At 34.2% G+C, this 24,341-nt stretch overlaps 1 pseudogene; it reads right to left on the bottom strand.

Moving 5' to 3' along the window:
• Positions 1 to 19,587, bottom strand: part of LOC114216480 (ATP synthase F(0) complex subunit C2, mitochondrial pseudogene) — a 96,622-nt pseudogene extending 77,035 nt beyond the window's left edge.
• Positions 19,588 to 24,341: the final 4,754 nt, after the last annotated feature.

Below are 24,341 nucleotides of genomic sequence, written 5' to 3'. Positions count from 1 at the left end.
GCTAAATATATTAATGCAGATCTAAGACCAATGCAACCAGATGAACCTCAAGCATAATATGAAGAAAATAAATCATGAATCCTGCAACCAAACAGAATATGCTTACTAATACAATTAATGAAATAAGGAATTCTCTGACCTATAGGACTGTGCAATTCAAATAATTTAAATAATCACATGTTAAACTACATATTGTACTAAGTACTTGGAATTCAAAATTGAAAATGTGAAACCTCTGCCCTCAAAGTGCAAATGTGCCACCTAACAGATGAGACAGAGTCAATGCAATGGAATGTAAGCCTGTGTGCAAATACATGACACAAACTAAGAGTAAAAGAATACGAGATGAGGGGCTATATGGACAAAAATTTACAGATTGATAGGATTTTGTTAAACTAGGAAGGACAAAAAAACATAATATCAGGCAGAGGAAATGGCATAAAAGAAGCAGAAGTGGCGAAACGACATGGGACATTCACATAATGGATCGTAATCCAGTGCAGCTAACATGGAGAGGCCATGGCATGAGAGGTGAGAGATCAAACTAAAAGTTGGATTAGAGATATATTATACCTAATTTAAATTACCATCTGCGTTTTAGAAAAATAACTCTTGTGGTAATTAAGGGTCGGGTGGAGGATGGGAACAAAGACCAAGAATCATTTCTCAGTCTACTGCAGGAAGCTAAGTGAGAGGTGAAGACAGAGACTGAGCAAGTATCTTGGAGGCGAATGGGGGGCAGAGGAAGACCTGGAGAGGTATGGAGGTAAAGTCAACATCAAGGTGTTCAACTTCATGGGAAAATTTAAGAAGGAGACAGGAAAATTCAACTTTAAAAGTGTGTGATGCTTTGAGAACTTTCATTCATTTCATTTTACATCTCTATAAAATAGCACCATGCCTGACTTGTCGATAAAACAACAGAAGCCCTGGCATCAGGTAGTTGGTCTAGTACAAAAAAGATTCAAATCTAAAAACATTATCTATCCTATCATTCTCATATATTTTTCAGAGAAGAACTTAAGTTTATATACAACCATGAAAAATTCTAGGACATACTAATACTCCATTTGAAAATTTATCTGTATCTATATCTAGGTCTTTATCTATTTCCACATTGACATCTATAAATCTATATAAGCATACCTCATTTTATTACACTTTGCCTTATTGTGCTTCACAATATTGTTTTTCTTTTTCTTTTTTTACAAATTGAAGGTTATGGCAACTCCACATCGAACAAGTCTATCAGCACCATTTTTCCAACAGCATTTGCTCACTTCATGTCTCTCTGTCACATTTTGGTAATTCTTACAGTATTTCAAACTTTTTCATTATTATTATATTAGTTATAGTGATCTATGATCAATGATTATGACTTGCTATAAGCTCAGGCGATGATTAACATTTTTTAGCAATAACGTATTTTTTCATTAAGGTATTTGCATTATATTTTTAGACATAATGATACTGCAAACTTAATAGACTATCGTATAGCATAAACATAACTTGTAAAGGCACTGGAAAACCAAATATTCATTTGACTAGTTTTATTGTGACATTCACTTTATTGCAGTGGTCTGGAACTAAACTTGCAATATCTCTGAGGTAGGCCTGTATCTATCTACATCCACATCTATATTTGTATCTATAATATTCAGCCATCATCTTTCTTCAGCATAATCCTCAAGAGTAGGAGAAATTATGGTCTTAAATTTTGAGAAGAATTTCTTCAAAGTAACAGTTTTATTATTTTTATATACAATATATTCACAGTGGGACTTCTGATTTCTTATTTTTCCAATTCAGTTTCTATGAGGTCTTTATGACACCTTGCTCCGTCTGGACACCTGTGTTCAGAAACTTCTGAAATGTCCTGACAAACATTCTACATGTCCTATTTGCAGCATTAATTACTAAAATTACCAAAAGTAGAGGCACCTGGCTGGTTTAATCAGCAGAGCATGCGACTCAATCTCAGGGTTGTGAGTTTGAACCCCACTTTGGGCCTGGAGCCTTCTTAAAATTAAAACATAAATAAATTAAATACAATTACCAAAAGTCATTTGGTAATTTCTCATGTTGCATGGAGTTGTTGTCAAGAAACAAAGGAGAATTTAGACCTAGCCCATTAAAAACTCATAATATTTCATTTCAATCATATTCTTGTTATGGTTTGGAAAAACTTATAGTCATCAACCCATGTACTTAAAATACTTTTAAACTGAGAATATAAAAAGTATTTAAGTTACTATATTAATATTGCTATATTAATAATAATGTACCAGAATTTATTGAGTGTTTACTGGTATCAGTGTTCTAAATGCTTTGCATGCATTATCCCATTTAATAATCACAGTGGATGATGTTGATGATGATTGGGCATTGATAGTCACAGAAGTGTAGGAACAACAAACAAATATTTCAAGGACACACAACTAGTAGCTGTCAATACTAGAACTCAAATTCAGTTCCATTTGGACCTAAAGTTATTATATTACATTGTGCTATTATTGTATATCAAAGCTCTTCATGCAAAGTCTCTACCACAGTATATAGTAAAAATCTGGCACTAAATCTGGCCTCATTTTGTATAAATTAATTTATATAAATAAATATAAACAAATATATCAAAATAAACACAAAGATACTGAAGACAACATGTATTATTGACTGGGGATGCATAGAAGCCAACAGCATAATTGCCCCCTCTCTCCTGATTTTTACCCCAAAATCCTTGAAATGATATAACAGATTCTACACATTTTTAAAGAGTAAACTCATAATCATGATGGAAAATCAGACAATAGGCAAGCAATAGATCCTATATATCAAGAAATTCTTGGGCCGCCTGGGTGGTTCAGGTGGTTGAGCGTCTGCCTTTGGCTCAGGTCATGATGCCAGGGTCCTGAGTTCGAGCCCCACATCGGGCTCCCTGCTCAGCAGAGTACACTTCTCTCTCTTCCTCTGCTGCTCCCCCTGCTTGTGGGCTTTCGCTCTCTTCCTCTTCCTCTCTCTGTGTCAAATAAATAAAATAAAATCTTAAAAAAAAAAGAAATTCTTGGAAAATAGGAGTTAGATGGGGTACAATTCATCAACAAGAAAGAGCAGAGGAAATGGCAATCGAAGCCACGTCGTGGAAGATTCTGAGACAATCTCAAATGACAGTGAGTAATCAAAAGCAAGAGGGGATCTCCATGGACATTCTTCACCATTTTGAAGATCTTTATTCTGAGAAGTTGGCAACATGGGTAGTAGTCTTCACTCTGAATCTCCCTCAGACATTTTCTAAACACAGTGAACTATCTGCTAAGGCAGAGCAACGACTGCAATGTATGTCGTTGCTGATGTAGATGTTGTAACTCCCGACCACCACAATGACTTCTGAGGCAGAAACAAAACCAGAAGAAACACATCTGACTCAGGCTCCCATGCAGAAGCAGTGACTCTCCCAGAGGCAAGACCTCTGCCATGGCAGGCTCTGGCTGCAGGGAGAAAGCAGAGGAGCCCCCAAAATCTTGAACCTGAGGAGGACACAGAATTGTCATGGCTAGAAGACAATTAACTGCACACTCTCCCCTTCTTCAAAATTATGCAGTGTTTAGCTATAGTAAGAATTGAATATTCAATATCTTCAATATAAATATGCAGCTAACACAAAGAAAGAGTATTTAAAAAAGTTAAAAGAACATATTTTCAAAAAAATAAACATAATTGAACATTGACTTAGTAAACTGGAAGGTCTAATTGAAAATTTCTATCTAAATGCTGTGCCAAGGGCAAAGTGGTAGAATATATTAGAGAAAACATAGACAAAATGAAAAGATCCATATGTTCTAAGATTCTTCTAAGAGAAGTAAATTTAAAAAGTACCGAAAGAATGAACAGAGAAAAATTCAGACATGGATGTATAAATTTCTGAGTTGTGGAAATATACTCTTCTTAAAATTGAAAGGACTAGCCGGGCTCTAAGCAGAAAAAAATGCAAAAAAACACTTAATATATTTTAATGAAATAAATTTAGACATATCCTTCTCAAGTTTCAAAACTCCAGACATAAAGAGGAAAAACAAGAACAACAGAAAATCCTTGGCATAGGTGTTTTTTGTGTATGTGATTTGTCTTTTTTCTTTCTTTCTTTCTTTCTTTCTTTCTTTCTTTCTTTCTTTCTTTCTTTTTCTTTCTTTCTCTTTCTTTCTTTCTTTCTTTCTCTTTCTTTCTTTCTTTCTTTTTCTTTCTTTCTTTCTTTCTTTCTTTCTTTCTTTCTTTCTTTCTTTCTTTCTTTCTTTTTCTTTCTTTCTTTCTTTCTTTCTTTCTTTCTTTCTTTCTCTCTCTCTCTCTCTCTCTCTCTCTCTCTCTCTTTCTTTCTTTCTTTCTTTCTTTCTTTCTTTCTTTCTTTCTTTCTTTCTTTCTTTCTTTCTTTCTTCTTTCATCTCCACTGAAAGACAATGACAGCCTGAGAGGAAATTATTTTAAACATATCATCCTGGGGTGCCTGGGTGGCTCAGCAGGTCTGCCTCCGACTCAGGTCATGATCCCTCGGTCCTGGCATTGAGGCCCACATCAGGCTCCCTGCTCAGCAGAGAGCCTACTTTTCTCTCTCCCTTGTTGTTCCCCTTGCTGTGTTCTCTCTCTCTATCAAATAAATAAATAAAATCTTAAAAAAAAAAAAAACTATCATCCTATGCAGAAAAAAACTAACATTCTAATTTACAGAGTGAATAAAAGATATTCTCTGAAAAATTTTTTTGCAAAATTTATTGATGATAAATTGAAGAAAACAGAAATCAAATCCCCCCCAAAATGTGTGGTACAAGACACACTGTTGAGGGAAATAAAAGAAAACAATCCTATATTTAAATAATTATTTATAAAAATACCTAATCAAAAACATGAAATGATATTGTAGGCACCACTACCTTACGGCTAAATATGAGGAGAAAATAACAGATAGTGAGAAATATTAAGGCACTTTAATATATTCTAATATATCCAATATAAAATAAAATTTAAGGAGCCCTTGTGTGGCTCAGTGGGTTAAGTGCATGCCTTTGGCTCAGGTCATGATCCTGGAGTCTTGGGATCAAGCCCCACATTGGGCTCCCCCTTGGTGGGGAGTCTGCTTCTTCCACTCCCTCTGTCCCTGCTTGTGCTCTCCCTCTCTCTCTGTGTCAAATAAATAAATAAAATCTTTCAAAAACATTAAGACATAATACTTTAAATGGAAACAAGAGTAATACTTTACAATAATAAAAGTTGGAATCCACCCAGGAGACAGAACAATAATGAATGGATAGATAGATAGAAGATAGATAGATAGATAGATAGATAGATAGATAGATAGATAGATAGATAATAGATAGATAGATAGATAGATGATAGATAGATAATAGATTTTTTTAACATGCTATGAAATGTGTAAAACACAAAAATATTGGACACAAGACAAAATTTTTAAATTTGTATTTATCTTAATAAGCTTTAGTAAATCTCTCTCACAGAATGACAAGTCATGTATTCAATAAATGAGTGAAAGATAATAGCATATGGGGTGCTGGGTTAAGCATCAGTCAGTTAAGCATCCAACTCTTGGTTTTAGATCAGGTCATGACATCAGGTTTGTGGAATCCAGCCCCTCATGGGGCTCTGTGTTCAGTGCTGAGTCAGCTTGATCAAGATTCTCTTCCTCTTCCTCTGCCCCTCCCCCGGGCTCTCTCCCTCTCTCCTCTCTCTTTCTCTCTAAAACATAAATAAATCTTAAAAAAAGAGAGAGAGAAAGAAAAATAGCATATGATTAATAAATACCCCATTGAAGCACAATTTTCAAACTTTATATATTAGGAAACATAAGAAATCCCAATTAGTTTAAAAAACTTTAGAATCCTGGGGCACCTGGGTGGCTCAGTAGTTAAGCGTCTGCCTTCGGCTCAGGTCATGAACCCAGGATCCTGGGATCGAGTCCCACATCAGGCTCCCTGCTTCATGGGAAGCCTGCTTCTCCCTCTCCCACTCCCCCTGCTTGTGTTCCCTCTCTCACTGTGTCTTTCTCTGTCAAATAAATAAATAAAAAATCTTAAAAAGAAAACTTTAGTCTCCTGCATACCCACATTATTTAACCCGAATGAAATAAATCCAAAATAAAAAAACAAAAGCATAGTCTTAAAAGTATGTTCACTTATAAATTCACATATAATTAAAACTAAAAAGAAAATTTAAACTGCTATCTAATTCAGAAATCAAAGACAAAACTATCAAAGATAATAAAATTTAGTATTTAGTGATCATAATTCAACTTTATAAAAATACATTTTAAAATCAGATATAACAGGTTAATTACTAGAAATATGTAAAGCACCAAAACTGACCAAAAAAAAAGGCAGAAACCTAACTAGATTAATAACTACAGAAGAAATAGAATTGGTAGTCAAAGTTAAAGCCACGACTTTTTATAAATGTCTTAGAGAAAGAATAAAGAATTTACCTAAGATTAAAAAGTCACTATTGGGGCACCTGGGTGGCTCCATCGGTTAAGCACCTCCCTTTGGCTCAGGTCATGATCCCAGGGTCCTGGGATCGAGCCCCACATTGGGCTCCCTGCTCAGCGGGAAGCCTGCTTCTCCCTCTCCCTCTGCCCTCCCCCTGCTTGTGCTCTCTCTCTCTCAAATATATAAAATCTTTAAAAAAATAAAAACAAAAAGTTCACTATTAAACCTAAGAACCAAATCCTGATTTGCCAGACTAAAAATTAATTGTCTTAAACCTCATACTAAAATAATGTAATAGTAATAATAGTAATAATTATGTAAAAACACAAAATACCCTCAAAATATATTTAAACTAATATGAATTAACATGGCTTGATATAATAAATTTATAATTATTCCATTTATTAACAAAATTACTATTAGAAAATGTAACTAAAAGAAAACATTCTGCTGAACATAGTTATAAGTATAAAAATATTAATATTATCCATTGCTAATAATGGTGTGATGAAGTATATATCCTCACACATTTTTGGTGGGAGTGTGAAGTTTCCCATCCTTTTTAGGAGGAAATTAGAATTGTCTGTGCAAAAAAAAAAAAAATGTGTAAATTTAGTTCTGGCTATTTAACTTCTAGTTCTCTCTCTGTCTCTCTCTTTGTTTCTCTCTCTTTCCCTCTCTCTCTCTCTACCTCTCTCTCTTTTTGTGGATGCATGAGCATGTGTTTACAAAGTAAGAGAAAGAAATATTAACAACAGCATGGATTATAATGAAAAATATGGAAACAAAAAATGTGTTCAATAAGTTATGATAAGCCCATAGTCCATATCTTGATGTACAGATATGGACAGTTCTCCAAGCCACTTTATTAAGTAAAAAAACAGCAAGCTTCTTAATAATAGATATAATGTGATCCTTTTATTTAAACATACATTGAGATAAACTGGGCCCTTGAGTATATACCTTCTATATCTATTTTTATAGAAAGATTATAATTGTTATTTTAATAAATATATCTGAAATACATACTGCCATTCATAATTTTCACATATGAAAGACTGAAGAATTCCATATTCTAAGCTTTTATTTTTAATGTGTATGCAGAGGCTATTATAAAATTATATTTACCTGAAATTAACAAATTTGGCCCAAATAGGAGTTTGTCATTAGTTATTCAATACGCAGTATTTATCAAATATCTATTATATGCGTAATAACATGCTAACTTCACATTTTGTGCCAAAACCTATGATAGACTTTCCTTTGATTGTAATTACAAACTGAAACAATCACTTCACTGATTTTAACATGAACTAATAAATATCTATGTTGCTTTGCTTCATGATCTCTTTCTTTCGGTTTTATTGAGAAATAATTGACATACAGCACTGTATAAGTTTAGGGCATACAGCATGATGGTGTGACATTGTGAAATGATTGCTACAACAGGTCCAGCTAATACCCATGTTCTTACATACACAATTAAAAAGAAGAAGAAAAAGAAGAAAAGAAATAAATCCTCCTCGTGATGAGAACTCAGGATTTACTCTTTTTATAACTTTCCCATATATTATACAGCAGTGTTAGCTATAGTCATCATATTTTACATTACATTCCTAGTACTTATTTATTTCATAACTGGAAATGTGTATCTTTTGACAATCTTCCATCAATTACCCTTCCTCATCCTCTATCTCTGGTAACCACAATTTGATCTCTTAATTTATAAAAATTAAGACAACATTTTTTGATATTCCTCATATAATTGATACCATACAATATTTATCTTCCTCTTTCTGACTTAGTTCACTTGGCAGTATGCCTACAAGATTCATCCGTGTTGCTGAAAATGGCAGAATTTCTTCTTTTTTTTGTGGTTGAATAGTTCTTTATTGAGTATATATACTACAACTTCTTTATTCATTCATCCACTGATGGCCACTTACACAATTTCAATGTCTTGGCTATTGTAAATAATGTTGCTAATGAACAAGGGGGTGCACATATCTTTTCAAGTTAGTGTTTTCATTTCCTTTGGATATATTCCCAGAAGTGGAATTACTGGATCATTATGGTAGTTCTATTTTTAACATTTTGAGGATCCTCTATACTGTTTTCCATAGTGGCTGCACCAATTTATAGTCCCACCAACGGTGCACCAGGACTCCTTTTACTCCGTGTCCAGGCCAGCATTTGTTATCTCTTGCCTTTCTGATGATGACTATTCTCAAATGTACAAGGTGTTATTTCATTGTGGTTTTAATTTGTGTTGTCTTAATGACTAGTGATGTTGAGCATCTTTTCATGTACCTGTTGGACTTCCATATATCTTCTTTGGAGAAATGTCTACTCAGGTCATTTGCACATTTGTAAATTGGGTTATTTGTGTTTTTGCTATTGAGTTGTATGAGTAATTTATATTTTGGATATTAACTCCTTATCAGATATATGGCTTACAAATATGTTTTCTCATTCTGTAAGTTGTCTTTTTGCTTTGTAGATAGTTTTGTTTTGTTTTGTTTTGTTTTGTTTTTGCTATGCAGAAGCTTTTTAGTTTGATGTAGTCCCACTTGCTTATTTTTTATTTTGTTGTTTGTGCTTTAGGTATCCTATTTAAAAAAATCATTAGTAAGATTTATATCAAGGGATTTTGTTCCAATGTTTTCATCTGTAAGTTTCATTGTTTCATGTCACTCATTTAAGTCTTTAATCCATTTCAAGTTGTTTTCACCACCCCTTGGTCAAATGAGGCTGAAAGATACTCTCACATTGGGGGTGGGGGGGGTGGCAAAGTCTCAGTTATCTTTCCTGGATGGGAGGGAGAGGGACTACTCCAGGCTACACTCACTTCCTTGGTCTCTCTAGTTGGAAAGGTCCAGGAGCTATCCTCAGACTAGTATATGAATGCATCCCCCTGCCTGTACGTAGCCTGGGAAGCCTGCATGCTCTGGGGGCAATCGGCTTTGTCTGCACTTCTGTTGGCTCTAGCACCACTGGATTCACAGCTTCCAGGAGTTGTCACAGGCCCTACAGGTCAGATGTGGCTGGAAGGCACTCTCCACAGCAGGTGGGACTGTGACTCAGCACCTTACCTGGACCTGAGCAAACTGGGTTCTAGGTCCAGCAAAACTCTTCATTTGTAAAACCCCAAAGCATTCAGGTTTGTGCCCAACTAAGTTCCCTGCTCAGAGTGTGCCCCTCAGTTCTGCAGATGAGTAAAACCACTGGTTGGGCTTACTGCTAGGGCACTGCAGGTGTGAACTCATGCTGCCAAGATCTGTGTTTTGGCTGTTGTAAGCACCCTTCCCTTTCACCATCACAGTCAGATTCCCAGTGGTTGAGCCCCTCAGATTCCTCTGCAATCTCTGTGCTATGAGGTCGAGGAGTGGCTCCTGCAAAATGACCCACAGCGTCAGGGATCCCGGGAGCTACTGTTGCCCTGTGGGCTCTTTTTTCCCACTTGAGGAACTGGAGGCTCAGGAAAGACCTTTCCACATGATGGTGCACTCTCCTGGGGAAGGGGCAATGTCATCCCCATGTAGCCCCTTCACTTATCCTTCTAATGTAGTCTGTCTTGGTCTCTGAGGTGCAGAAATTTGCTTCTGCCTCACCCCTGATTCTCTCAGGCGTGTCTTGTTCTTGAATAGATCTTCGTTGTTTTTCTTGTAAGGGGGAGTGAAGTTAAGAATTTCTGTCACCATCTTGGTGACATCACTGTCTCAAGATCACTCAGTAAACTGTTAAAGTAGCAGCCAGATATTTTGACTATTTTCTAATACAAAAGAGAAAACAAATAAATGATGAAAATTTTTCTTAAATTTTTCCCTGCCAGGGCAGGGAAGCTAATTCATAACCTCATTAACTATTAAATATAAAACCCAGTCTCAACTATCTATTAAGCCTAACCAGGCAATTCAGGGAAATGCGGAACCCACCCTACATCCTCAATTAGGTATAGAACCAAGCCAGCAGTCCTATACAACTCTTCACAGCCCATGGCACAGCCCCCCCCATACCCATCCTCAGGGCTTTTAAGAGTTGGTCTCTTCAATAAATGGTGCTTGGATAATTGGATATTGATTTGTAAAAGAATAAAACTGGATCCCATCTACATCACTCAGAAAAATTAACTTGAAATGGATTAAACACTTAAACATATGACCTGAAACAATGAAACTCACAGATGAAAAGATAGGAACAAAGCTCCTTGATATGAGTCTTGTTTATGTCTTTTTGGATAGGATACCTAAAGCACAAGCAACAAATTTGCTTATTACTCTTCTTCCAGTCTATTGAAAGACACATTTTCTTGAGAATAAAACTCTACAGAAAATATTTCCTTTTATATCATATATATATATTAGATAATTTCAAAAATATATTTTATAACCATTAAAGAAAGAAATCGGTCTATTTGATACTATTATATTTTAAAAATATATTCTATATAATGTATTTTATTTATTTAAATTCTTGTGCCATTTATGGGTTTTGGATAAAGATGAATAGTTCAGAGGAAAGAGAACAATACATGAGCCCTGGATTTGAAAAATTGATAACAGTATAAAGGTTCAATAGCTTTTTCCTCTGGTTATTTTTGCAAGACAAAAATTAATATCAAGAAACATCAAGCAAACAACTCTATCAAGAATATGGCTGTCTTATATTTTATCTGTGCTTATCATCTAGGACATTTCACAGAAATGTAAAATGTGTTTAAATAAATGAATAAATAAATGTTTGCCTAAATGAATTCATAAATAAATTGATGACCACGAATCCAGGAGATAAAATAGCTTAACTTCGATTCCATATATGTGCAATGAAAGAATTATTTAGAAAAGATTTATTACATTTCATACACTATATAGGGTACTAAACATTGGGACACAACATTGAATAAACCAGAAATCACCTCTGCCTTCAAGACGGAATCATCTTAAGAAAGACTGAAACTTAAAAATAATTTAAAAAATAAGCTAAATACTAGCATAAATGAAGGCTAGTTTGGATGCACAGAGAGAGTAGGAACCTAGAAAAATCTGAAGGATAAATAAGAGTAAACAATGGCAAGAAAGATGGAGAATGAGTAGTGGGTAAACAGAACAGGTTAGAGAACCATTTCCTACAAGTCATCTCAATCTTCTTAGATGCACAGCTAGGTTTCTGGATTCTTTTTTTCTTAACACCTCAACTAAAAAGTTAGCAAGGGAGTCTGTAATATGTATCTCTATGATGTGAATTGTATGTAACCAACTTCAAAAAACTTCCTTCTGACAGTGCCTTAATTTTGACACCTCTCACTCTGTCTTGGGTTATTCTAAAATTGCTGATCTTGACAACCTACTCAGACAAAACCTTTTCAGTGCCTTCCTATTAATGATTAGTGTCTCTTTCCTAGAAAACCATGCCAATCTTATACCACCTGTCTTTCAGATAGTGTCACGGCTCCACACATTAACATCCTTACCATGGCAACCACAACAGCTATTATGTGACATTAAGTGCCCTTTCTACTGTCTTTTTTAACAAATCTCTCCATGAAAACTCTATTACAGTTACCATGGAAAGGGAACCCACTGTGTCACTTTACTTATAATATTTTTCAATCTTATATTATTTTCCAATACTCTCTGTAGTTTACTCATCCATTCAAGAATGTGGTGAGTGTCTAAACTATACCAGGGTCTATAATTGGTATTAAGGACATTAAGTATTAAGATGGGTCACTACCATAAAAGAAACACGGTCACATGAGAGACATAGACAAGTAAACCAAAAATTATAATGTAATACAGTAAGTATTTCAACATTTTTTTTTCATCTTTGAAAACTTAAAATTTCTTATGCAATGAAACCTTTTTTGAAGCCTTGGGTTAAATAAAATTTTCTTTCCCTTTTTCTGCTATAACACTTTGTTTATATCTCCATGAGGATACTTAATTCTTTTTTGCATTAAAATTAGTTTATTCAATTATTCAGTAAATATTTTACCATCTAGTGTGTGCTAGATGTTTCCTGTGTGCCCCCTACTGGCTTACAAATTCATTTAGGAAAAAAATCATAATTTTATTATTTCATTAATATCTAGAAAGGTATTTTGTGAGGGATAAATGTATTATTCGGTTTTCTGATTAGGAAATAAATACATCACTTAAGTACAGCTCTGGGAGATGACTTTCTGATTGTAAAAAGAACATTAAACAATGAAGTCATGTGTCTCTTAAAAGAACCAATCCTATGTTATATCGTCTTGTTAAAAATATGTTCAGAAACAGGAGTGTCTGGGTGGCTCAGTTGGTTAAGCGTCTACCTTCGGCTCAGGGTCCTGGAATCGAGTCCCGAGTTGGGCTCCCTGCTCTGAGGGGAGCCTGCTTTTCCCTTTCTCTCTGGCTGCCACTCCCCTTGCTTGTGCTCACTCTTTCTCTCTGTCAAATAAATAAAATAAAATCTTAAAAAAAATATGTTCAGAAACAGACAGCAATATTTTTACACTACTCTTTCTTCATGAGAATGCATCTGATGCATTATGTTTACTTTAGGGTTTGGCTATTTAAGAATTATATTTTAAAAAAGAAGTGCAAAGCATGATACATAATTGTATGATCCTAATTACATTAAAATGCTTACTTGTGTAGATACACACATGGGACCTAGAAGTCAAACTGTAAACTGCTTGTGATTATGGATGACTTTGTTCTTTGCTTCTTGTGTTTTTCAGTTTCATTTTATGCACATGTTAACTTTAAAAAAATAAATTTTTAAAACCTTAAAAAAATAAAAATGAAGTGCATGCAAAGACATAAACAGAATGATGACACTTTGGGATATTAAGTTATCGGAAAAGAGTTGAAAAGTTAGAGAAATGGAATATGTTTATGTGTGGAAAAACAAGCATGGTAGAGAAAATGGAAGAAGATGATTATTATCATTAAATTGTATGTACCCATCCAACAGAAAATCTAGAATTAATGAAGATTATATAATTGAGAGATAGAGTCAGATTTTGATTTAAACGTGGTAGAAGTCACCTACTACGAAAGAATTGTTCAGGAGTGTTGACTCAGAAGCTCAATAAATGCTGAAACAGAAATCCTTGAACATTGTAGTAGATTATTTCTGTCTACTTTTCAAGTTATGAGCCTAAGATACTTCACATATCTAGCCATATTCCAATTTCCATTGTTTCTTTATTTTAGGATTATATTGTTTTCACTTTAGCTAGAAAGAATAGTACATAAGTGACAATATTTAAGTAAAGCAATAATTTCCTAGTGTGTGTAAATTAACAAATCATAAATTATTCATAAATTGTCTAATCAGTCATAACTGAAGGTCTACTTGGGCTTCACATATAATTTTCTTTCTGTAAGTACAAGTAAGTCTGTTTGTGTAGATTGGGCATATTTAACGTCAATAACAAAACTATGCATGGGCTCAATACTTTATATATTTAATGGCTTTTCTTTTCCACTCTGTCATATTTACAACATGTAATATTAAGACAAGTACTATATAAAAAACAGGATTATAAAACTATAAAATTTAATACAATGTGTGACATTAATATATTTGGTGGAGAGAATGAAGAGAAAGCCTCAAATAGCAAAGAAAAAACACAAGGAGTGAGGGAAGAAGCCTGACAAAGATGTGTAAGAGAAGGGTAGTGACACAGGTTCCTAAACCCAGGGGAGGAGCCATCCACTAAGTGACCACGAATAGCCTGGATTATAATAGGGCCACCAAGTCACCTGCGGTCTCAATGTTTTCATCTCTGTGCTGAGGCTATGGGCGCAGATCATCTGCAAAACCCCTTTGAACTTAAACATACGATTTTATAAAATCCCTTTTGTATTTCTAATCAAATAAAATGCATCTCAAATTGCTTGCAGAAGCAGGCAGTGTTTCTTTTTCTGAAAGGAAAGATATTGTTGTTATGGCTTTGGGAATATCTGTCAACTCTCAATTATCTAATTTTGGGATAATCCATTTTCTTTATTTATCTCTCATCTTTCCATTGCCCACTTTATAGTCCTTTTACTGCTTATTAACACCAGAAGGCTTGTAAGGAATAGACTGTGGGGGAGATTTAAATCAACAAATGCTTGTACTATATGATCCTTTTTAAAATCATAAGAGTATGAAATGTATTAAAATGAGGACTTTGAATTCATCATGGACTGAAGGATTCTTTTCATTACCTCAGATCATCAAGACTCGACCATTAAGATTACAAAGCATCTTGGTAAGAATTTCCTTCTCAACAACTAATGATAACGTCAACAAAAACACTGCAATATAACAATAATTATGTAATTATTCAGTGATTAGAATCTTACAAATAGGAATATTAGTATTGATCTCTAAAGAAGACCATGCATTTTAAGATTGATCATAATTAAATCCCTGAGGCTGGAAAAATGTAATCAAATTACAAAAGAATTCATTTTGAGACAGCTTGATTTCATCAGAATGTAAAATATTATAAAATGTGTTACCTGAATATGCAGACATATTAATTGGTGTTGAATGTATTCATGAATTCAATTAGCATATATAACAATGTTTGAGTACTGTAGTAATGAAACAACAAACAAATAAAATATGATACTCTGATTTACAGGCTTGTATGTAAAGGAAGCTATTATATAATTTTTATTCTATTTTATTTATTTATTTAAAAGATTTTATTTATTTATTTGAGAGAGAGAGAAAGAGTATGAACAGAAGGAGGGGGAGAGGGACAAGCAGGCTTCCTGCTGTGCACAGAGCCAGAACTCCAGGCTCAATTCTAGGACCCTGAGATCATGATCTGAGCCAAAATCAAGAGTAGGATACTTAACTGACTGAGCTATCTAGGTACCCCTATAGTATAATTTTTAAATAGATCTTTGCTTTTTATAAAGTAAGATTTGCATTGGTGAAATATTTTATGTTCACATACTTTGAATGGCATTTAGTTCATCACAATCAAATAATTATAAAAATAATTACTGATTTTACAAATGAATAGTCAAGAAGTTGTTTAATAATCTTTGTATGGCACCATAAGCATCTAAAATAATTGTTCATTTAGAAGACACTTCTAAAACTTCTTACTTTGTTGTGTAATAATCACATAAAATGATATTTAATTATCATCTACTTGTGTCTTTCTTCTTCTAGTACTATTGAGCTGAGAATTTTTTTTTTTTTTTTTTTTTTGGACAATGTGCTTAAGTTTTTTATTGTGAATGGTAACAGGGGAGCTGAGAATTTTTTTCATGAATGGGTATTGATTTTTGCCAGATGCCTTTTTTCTTGTATGTGGTTTTGCAAAACGTGTTGCACTTCCTAAGAATGGCTATAAAATATTTCCCACCCAACATGCTTTCTACAGTGTGACCTTGCCAATTGGAGTCTATTTGTTTTATCGTTTGAATTTAAGCGGACTTTGGGACTGCTTTGTTTGATAAAATATGGTGGCAGTGATGCTATGCTGGCTGATCTGGATCTAGCCTTTACTGGTCAGACATTTTCTTCTGCTTAACACTTGGAAGACAGCCACCATACAAGAAGTTCAGTAATTCTATAACTGCCATACTGTGAGACATTTTCTCTTATTTTCTTGATTATGTGAGAGTTATTAATTATATCAGTCTTTGAAAGAACCAACTTATGGGGCACCTAGCTGTCTCAGTTGATTAAGCATCTGACTCTTGATTTTGGCTCAGGTCATGATCTCTGGGTCCTGAGATGGAGTCCTGTGTGGTGTTCCACGCTCAGCGGGGAGCCTGCTTCTCTCTCTCTACTCCTTTCCCTGTGCGCACTTTCTCTCTCTCTCTCTAAAATAAATAAATAAATCTTCAAAAAAATTACAAAATAAAGAACAAACTTACAGCGTTGTTAATATTCACCGTGGGCTTTTTTTTTTAATTCATTGATTTCTGCTTTGATTTTTATTAGTTCTCTTTTTCTACATATCATAGACTTATTTTTCTATTTTTTTTTTAAGTTTTTAAGGAAGAGACTTTGGCCACTGTTTTTAAGCCTTCGTTTTTTTTATTATTATTTAATGTTATATAGGTTTCCTGAGTGCTTTCATTGATTACACAAAGTTTAATATGCTTGTTTTCATTATTATTTGGTTTGAAATGTATTTATTATACATATTATGGAATTCTTATTTAAGTCATGAGTTATATAGAAGTGCTTTTTTAAAAGATGTCAATACTTAGATATTTTGTTGATATTGATTTCTAATAGAATTACTTCATTGTCAGAGAAAATTCCCCATCAGATTTCAATCTTTTAATTTATTGAGGGTTATTTTATGTTGAGGTATATTGCTTCTCTTGGCCAACATGTCTTGGAAAATAATATTTTAGCGTTATCTGTTGTAATGGTCCATCCTACATGTCACCTAGGTCAGGTTGTTAGATTGTGTTGTCTAAATCCTTAATTACTTTAGCTTTTTTTTTTTTTCACCTACTTGTTCTATCAGTTGCTGGAAGAAGAGTGTTAAAATCCTTAATAATTACAGATTTGTCTATTTCTTCCCTTAGTTTGATTGTTATTAGTCTCATGTTATAGGTGCATACATATCTAGGGTTGTCAGGTCCTCTTGGAAAATTGTTCTTTTTATTGTTATGTAGAGTCCTTCTTTCTCCTGTAGGACTCTGTGTCTTTATGTCCATTTTTTCTGATATTAATATAGCCATGCTAGCTTTTTTTGTTTACTGTTTGCAGGATATATCTCTTTTTATAATATATGTTAAATGTATATCACATAAATAACATATAGTGTTTCTTACTTTTTTTTTAATAGAGTTTATTAATCTCTGCCTTTGAATGGCAGAGATTACCATCCTGCTATTTGTTTCACATTTATCCCTTCTGATTTTTCATCCTTTATTGCTTCTTTGCTGTCCCTGTTGGGTTAATTGAATATTTTTATCACTTCCTTTTATTTCACTGATTGGTTTATTAGATATCACTTGTTTTTTTATCATTTATTTTAGTGGTTACTCTAAGGCTAACTATGTATCCTTATCTTACCAAAATACATTAGCAGTCAATATTGTTCCTTTGAACTCTTTTTACTTCGTACTTCACACCTGACCCTTTATACAGTCTATTTCACCCTTGGTCCTTGTGAATTCCCACTTTGCATTTCTCTTCGCCCACTTTTCATTTTCTGCTTTACAAATGTGTTAACCTTCCAACAATATAATTCAATTTAACCACAGATTCCATATCTCTTATTTTTGCATACAGTATAAACTCACATCTCACAGTGTTATTATTTACTTTAATCAGTCAGTTGTTCTTTAAGTAGAGTAGGAGAAGAAAGAAAGTATAATCTTTTGTATTTATCCACTTGCTTACCTTTCCTGGTGCTCTTTATTACTTATTCTAGATGCAACTTTCCTTCTGGCATCATTTCCCTTCAGCAAGGCTATCCTTTGGTAGTTCTTGTACGGCAGGTATTCTAGCATCAAATTCTTTCAGCTATTCTTAATCTGAAAATATATTTATTTTGCCATATTTTTGAAGAGCTTTTATTTATTTATTTATTTTTTGGTTAACTATTTAGATTTTTTTTAAGATTTTATTTATTTATTTGACAGAGAGAGACACAGTGAGAGAGGGAACACAAGCAGGGGGGGTGAGAGAGGGAGAAGCAGCTGTTCCCTGCTGAGCAAGGAGCCCAATGTGGGGCTTAATCCCAGGACGCTGGGATCATGACCTGAACCAAAAGCAGACACTTAACACACTGAGCCACCCAGGGGCCCCCTAAATCTTATTGTTGATTGATTTTTTATTATATATTGTTTTACTGCCTTCTAGTCTTTATTAGTCCCAAAAATAAATCAGCAATCATTTTTATCAATACACATATGCAATATGTCTTTTTTCTTTGGTTGTTTTCAAGATTTTCCTTGTATCTTTTACTTCAAAAATTTGACTCTAATATTGCTAGGTGTGGTTTTTCTTTACACTTATGTTTTTTGTGTGTGGTTTACTGAACTTATTGGATCAGTAACTAGGTGTCTTTCATTACGTATGTGACTTTTGGGCCATTATTTTCTCAAATGTGTTTTTCTTCCCCCATCATACTCTTTTCGTTGTAAGACTCTGCTTGTCTTCAATCTTTTTCTTTTCTTTGTGATTTTGAGATTAGATAATTTATATTTATTTGTATTTGGGTTCAATGATCCTTTCTTCTATCATTTCCAATTTTGTTTTGTGTTTCTCTAGTGAAATTTTTTTTCACTTATTTTGTTTTCCAGTACTAGAATTTTTATTTTACATTTATATTTTCACCCCTTTGTTGAAATTCACTATCAACTCAGTAGATGATGTTGTCCTTTAATTCAATAAACATATTTCCTTTAATTTTGTACCTATTTATAATTGCTGTCATAAAACCTTTGTCTTTTACATTTAACATCTGCATCATCTTGTTTTCCCAGTTTTTTATTGATTGAATTTTTAAAAATTTTTTATGGATCAGTTTTCTTTCTTTCTTTCTTTCTTTCTTTCTTTCTTTCTTTCTTTGTTTCTTTCTTGCTTGCTTGCTTTCTTTCTTGCTTTCTTTCTTGCTTTCTCTCTCTCTCTCTCTCTCTCTGTATGTGTGTGTGTTTCTAATAGTTTTTGATAGGATTCTAGACATTGTAAATAATATGTCATAGATTCTTTGGAAACTGAGAAGTTTTAATTTGTATTTTGTCAAGAAGTTCAGTTACTGAATTATCACCATAAAAGCTTGTTAAGGATTGGTTTTATGCTTTGTTAGTGCTGATCTGTGAAAAATCAAAGGTTGAAAGCACTCAACCTTCACATTCTCTCCTGTCCAGAAATCTTATCAAAGCTCGCTTTTACATTTTGTTAGGGCAGAATGTGATATTTTGGGGCCAGGTGCTTATCCCTAAGACATTTACTTCCTGGGGTCTCAGTTAGAAGCCATAATTATTCCTAGACCTTAATAAGATATCTCTATTCTGGCTGGGCCAGAATTACAACATTCCCCAGCATTTATTTTCCCCTCACACTGATCTATACCTGGTATTTCTATTTCATTCTCAATGCATAGCAGCAGGTAATCCTGGAGTGGTGCCATCGTGTGCATGTACAACTAAGGCCCTAACCACAGATTCATGAGTAAGTCCAAACAGACACTGGGGCCCCAACTCTGTGTAGCTCCCTGTTCTCCCTAGACATCCCAGACAACTGACCTTTCCTTAATTCTAATTTTAGTCTCTTCAGTTTAGCAGGACAATGTTGGTCTCCTCTAACCCCAGGCTTCTGTGGTGTTGTCAGGAAATTGTCCTCAAGTAGAGAGTTCATGTATCCAGTGATTCTCTCTCAGACATCTCTATCAGGGATCATAACTTGCCCTGTTTATTCTTCACTGCCTGGAAACCATTGTCTTTTATATTTTGTCCTAGTTTTATACATGTTTGTGTTGGAAAGTAATTCGATACAAATTTCTTTACCATGGACAGAAGAAGGCCATTTATCCTTTTATTCAACAACTTAAGATGGAATCTGCTCTTGGCTCAAATTTATGTGTCAAAAATATTTCACATGGTACTATAGGATATTTAGCATTTAAATTAAAGAAAACGTTCTTAAAGAGGACCAGAGTCAGACAGTAGTTAGAGCTGCAAAACAAATTCTGTTCAGGAACAATCGCAATAAGGGTAAAAGACATCAGTATAGAACTAGGCTCAATTCTAAATACAAAGAAAAGTAGGGATTTATAGCCAAAGAACAGGAAGAAAGGGTTGGTGGGTAGAAAATGACTAAGAGGAGACATTAAGAGTAGGGGATCTTTGTTCAAGGAACGCCAGGTGATAAGATAGCAAGGCTGAGGGATGAAACTTTTGATCAGAGCTATCAAGGGTGATCAGACAATAGGGTAGAGGATTGTCCACAAACTGACTTAGCAGAATTCTTGCTGCAACTGGGCTATGCAGGCTCAGCAAGGACAGGGGTCAAGGTCAAGGGCTAGTTGAGAAGAGAGTTCAGAGGAGCCTGATTAAAGTGTGGTCAAGGGGAGAGTCTTTGCGTCTAGTCTAGACATAAGAGCCTAATTAAAGTGTGGTCAAGGGGAGAGTCGTTGTCTGGGTCCAGACTTTAGAAACATTGATCATTACTCTATTAGTTTTATTTTATTATGTATGGTATTATATTGCTGCTGATAACAGTTTTGAAACAGAGTTGTAGCTAAACAGTGAAGAGTATATTTAATGTTATAGACTTCCTTTTCCTGAAAAACATGTTAACATCACAATACATTAGAAAATCAATATATTCTTAGAATTAAAGTAATATGATACTTATCCAGTATCATAAACTTTTTAAAATGTAAAGCAACCCTAATTAGAAAGCTTCTTGTCACTTCATGTAATAAATATTTACCTATTCAACAAAAAAATTTTTTATAGATCCAAGGTTGGATTCTTTTTCAAGTGAGAATGGTAAACACAGTACGTAGTTAAAGATGTCTTTAGAGTCATAGAGACCAAGTTTGAAATCCTTCATCTGACTTCTAAAGTGTTTCTAAAAACATATAAATAACCATCTGAGAAAGCTTCTTTAACTGTTCTAAGTATCGTATGTAAGGTAATAACATGTATTTTCTAGGATTGTGGTGAAAATCATACTTTTTTTTAAAGAAACTGGCATAGTACATACTTGATACTAAAAACTCAATATATGTTGAATTATTAAGATGAAGCTCTGATGGCATTATTTGACAATGTTAAATTATATATACTTTAAACTTCTAAAAAAATCATTGTAATATAGAATCTTATTGCTGCTTCATGTCTGTGTCTGTGGAGATAATACAATCTGAATCCAGATACAGTAGAGTTTATTTACAAAATGATTAAACATTGAAAGACTAACTTGTCATCAAGTCTTCCTCCAGAAACTATTTACATTAAAAGATATCCCTCTGTCTGGAAAGATTTATGTCTACATTTTTAGCTAGATGCCTGGATCAGTACTTTGAATGTTCTTTCTGCTAAGTGTGCAATTTATCTAGTATCCTCTCTGAGTGAGGATGAGTAGGGGTGTGGAGGAGGTTGGATCTGGGCTATGTGCTGTACTGTAGAGACAGAAGTTGGCTAGAAAATAAAGGAGCATCCCAAAAATAATTAAGCCCAAAGGAGTAAAAACAAGTTTAGAAACTAGCAACTGAAAATAAGTTCTAAGGAAAATGAGGGCTGGAAAAATCCCCGGAGGCAATGTTACAAGGTCTACATTTGGAGCAGAGAACCTTTTATAAAATGCCAGTGGAAGAGCCGTTGGTCAGGTGGATGGTTGTTAAGGGCCTTGAGCTAGTCAGACAAGCTAAACATGTGTTAGTGTTAGGAAAAGGGTATAAGAATTAGAATGACAGGGTATTGAGAAATGTTTCACTCATCACTTAACAAGAGAGACTTTAAAGAACAGGGAAGAGTTGTAAAGTTAAACTTTGTGGATCTAGAAACTTGAAAAGAAATGCATTAAGGGGATGCATTTGTGTCTGAATCAAAAAGTAAGAAAAAAAAACGTGTCTGTTATTAACAGATAAGACTGAAATCAAGAAGAAAGCATTGCCCTTGATTAAGTGTCTTTACAGTTTATAATTTATAGTGAGCTTTTGGTTTAAAAGAAGATGGGTTAGTTTGGTTTTTGTTTTAAAATTTCAATTATGTACGTAAATATCCCCATGCTTGTACTTACTCTCTGTTTCTAAATTAGAGAGTTAATAAATGGGCTTCTCATTTGAATTCCATCCCTGCTGTTCATGTTAATGCAGACTTTTAATTTGCCACTTATATTAATTTAAATTAATTTAATTTTAAACACCTTTGTTAACATGTAATTCATAAATACACAAAAACTGAACATTTTAATGCACACGATTTGATGAGTCTGGACACATGCAAACACCCCTGAAACTATCACCACAACATATCTCTCACTTCCAAAAGCATCCTCCTTCCTCTTTGGACTTCTTGTTGGTTTTTTGTTGTTTTTGTTACTGTGCGGTAAGAATACTTAACATGAGATCTTCCCTTTTAATATATTTTTAAGTGTACAGTACTGAATTGTTACCTGTAAGCTTGTAGTCTAACAGATCTCTAGAGTCTTCATCTTGTGAAACTGAAACTTCACACCTGCTAGGCAACTCCCTATTTCTCTTTACCCCCAGGCCTTCACAACCATCACTCTACTCTTTGTTTCTATGAGTTTGAGAGTTTTTAGATACCTCATATAGTCAATCATTTAGTATTTGTCCTTTTGTGACTGACATATTTCACTTATCATAATGTTGTCCAGCTTTACCCATGTTTTTGCAGGAATTCCTCTTTTTTATGGCTGAATAATATTCAATTGTACATAAATACCACATTTATCCATTCATCAGTCAGTGGAAATTTAGATTGCTTCCATATCTTGGCTATTGTGAATAATCCTGCAATGAACATGGAAGTACAAATATTTCTTCCAGATTCTGAGATCAGTTTTTTTCAGATAAATACCCAGAAGTGGAATTGCTAGATTATATGGTAATTCTATTTTTAATTTTTGGAGAAGTCTCTATCCTGTTTTCCACAGTGGCTGCACTATTTTATATTCCCACTAACATATATGACAGTTCCAATTTCTCTATATCCTTGACAACATGTGTTATCCTTTGTTTTTTGTTTGTTTTTTGATAACTATCCTGACAGGTGTGAGGTTTTACACTTTGCGATTTTGATTTGCGTTTCCCTGATGATTAATAATGTTGAGCATCTTTTCACATACCTGTTATCCATTTGGGTATCTTTTCAAGTTCTTTGCCAATTTTTAAAAAAGATTTTATTTATTTATTTGAGAGAGAGAGAGAGAGAGCACAGCCAGGGAGAGAGGCAGAGAGTGAGGGAGAAGCAGACTCACTGCTGAGCGGGGAGTCCATCAAGGGGCTCGATCCCAGGACCCAGGGATCATGACTTGAGCCGAAGGCACATGCTTAACTGACTGAGCCCCCTAGGCGCCTCTCTGCCCATTTTTTAATCAAGTTATTTGATTTTTTACTATTGAGTTGTAGGAGTTCCTTACATATTTTAGAAATTAACCCCCCATCAGCTGTCTTAATAGCTACATATATCTCATATCTCCCACTGCTCTCTCTAATGCCTCCACCTTTTCATCCACCCCTCGCAAGCACTTGCCTCTCTTATTTCCTCCTATAGAATCCCTGAACACAATCAATTATGTTTTTAACGAGGTTTATTTATGTTTTTCTTCTTTGTTGTGATTTGTTTATTTTTTTTTCTCCCCCAGACAATTTCTGCTTTAGTCTAGCCTGAGGCAAAGAAACCATTGTGATAAAAAAGAGGAAAAAAAATGCACGAAAACGGAATATAAATCAGTATCTCAGTATTATCCTGGACTTCATATTTGTTTTGGTTTTCTTTAAAGCAGGAAGACAATTTTGACTTAAAGTAGCACTAAGGCTTTTCTTAATACCTCATAGACCCTGTTGATCTAAGAACCTAGACCTGTCTTTACTTTTCATTTGATTGTTGAATTTCTTCTCCAGGTCCCTTTTTCTTCTGCATTTGTATTATGAATATATAAGACCAGTGATGAATTACCTCCACATTCCTTGCTCTCATTTGTTTATGACAAAATCTTACTGGCCTTTTTCTTTTAGTTTTTACGGGATTCTTCAAGCTGGGTTTTTTGGGTTTTTTTTTTTGGATTTTATTTATTTATCTGACAGAGAGAAAGACAGTGAGAGAAGGAACACAAGCAGGGGGAGTGGGAGAGGGAGAAGCAGGCTTCCCCCTGAGCAGGGACCCCCCGACATGGGGCTCGATCCCAGCA

The sequence above is a fragment of the Eumetopias jubatus genome, unplaced genomic scaffold (genome assembly GCF_037043125.1).
Source record: "Eumetopias jubatus isolate StellerSeaLion01/CBP00866 unplaced genomic scaffold, mEumJub1_p1.0 scaffold_3, whole genome shotgun sequence".
Lineage (NCBI taxonomy): Eukaryota > Metazoa > Chordata > Mammalia > Carnivora > Otariidae > Eumetopias > Eumetopias jubatus.
The sequence above is the reverse complement of the archived record's forward strand: the minus strand, read 5'-3'. Positions and strand labels throughout refer to the sequence as shown.